Source organism: Chrysochloris asiatica, unplaced genomic scaffold (genome assembly GCF_000296735.1).
Source record: "Chrysochloris asiatica unplaced genomic scaffold, ChrAsi1.0 scaffold00172, whole genome shotgun sequence".
Classification (NCBI taxonomy): domain Eukaryota; kingdom Metazoa; phylum Chordata; class Mammalia; order Afrosoricida; family Chrysochloridae; genus Chrysochloris; species Chrysochloris asiatica.
This window is the reverse complement of record NW_006408690.1, coordinates 3,498,857-3,500,275: the sequence shown is the minus strand read 5'-3', so window position 1 is coordinate 3,500,275 and position 1,419 is coordinate 3,498,857.

Here is a 1,419-nt window from a genome sequence, read left to right as displayed (position 1 = left end):
CTTCTCTACTCTGCTTGATAATTTGTTGCACATAGAACTCACAGACAAAGACAATCCTGTGATGGGATTTATTAGGGAAATTGTTTTTGCTAAGTGCCATCAAGTCGTTCCGATTTATGGTGGTGGTAGTGATGTGCCGTGGAGTCAGTTTTGATTCACTGTGAGCCTGTATAGGATTTCCCAAGGTTGTAAATTTTTACTAGAACAGAAAGCCTCATCTATCTCTTGTGGAACAGCAGGTATTTTCGCATTACTGACCTTGTAACCACTATGCTGCCAGTGTTATCAGACTCATAGTGAGGACCTTGTGGTTCACACGAACTGTGCACCAGGACTTCAGTCAAATACTAACCAGGCCTGACCCTGCTTCTGAGATCAGGCTCATTCAGGGTATTGTGGCAGGGTTGCAATTCCCATTCAGGAATGTTCAGGATGTAGTTAGTCAGGGCAGCCTCTTTTCAGCTGTGCCTGCAAGCAGACCTCTCTCTGACCCTCTGACCCTCAACCTGGTCTTAGTCTTGTCTCGCCAAGTATTGCAAAGCTCTTGCAGCTTTGTGATGTTAGCAATGAACCCCAATGTTGCACAAAAAGACACTCAGTAAGACTAAATTACCTCGGCAAGGCAAAATTTACTTCTGTAGAAGGGTGCGCATAATTGTACAGGAACATGCAAGCGACTACGTTGGGCAGGCAGTACACTCGGGTTTTTATCCCTGATGTGAGTCTTAAGGCTGTGTCTCACCCCATTGCTTAGGGCTTCGACCCCACAGTCTTGTCCTTATCCAGTTGGTTAATTCAAATTGCTAAGGTGTGCATTCTTGTCCTTACTTGGCTGGCTATTCCAAATTGCTAAGGGAGCTTAAGGAAGCTGGAAAGTCCCTACTCACTTCAGGAAGTAGTAAAAATGAAAAAGAAAAGTCATCCGAATACAATAAACAGGATTACAATAATTTTGAAGAAAAGACACTCATTCCAACACTGATAAGTCTGGAGAGGCACCCCACTCCTCCATTAAGCCTTGACCCAAAGCTGCTCAGCTCTAGCTTTGTAGGTCCGTGAACCTTGCTCCACCAAGTGGCTGGAGAAAAACAACCCACTGCCATTGAGTTAATTCTAACTCAGTGAGTCTATGGAGTCCTGGTGTGGCTCTGTGGGTTAATGCACAGGACTGCAAAGTAGGTTTGAACTACAAGGTTGGCAGTTCAAGCTCACCAGCAGCTCCTTGGAAAACCGATACAGGGTCCCTGTGGGTGAGTTGATGTAAATCTTTACGGGAGCAGAAAGCCTCATCTTTTTCCCATGGAATGGCTAGTGGATTTGAACTGCTGATCTCCAAGTAGCAACTTAACGGACAACTTGCTAGACCATTAGAGCACTCTACTCAAGCTTATTGCTGGTGTTGTTGTTGTTGTTGTTGTT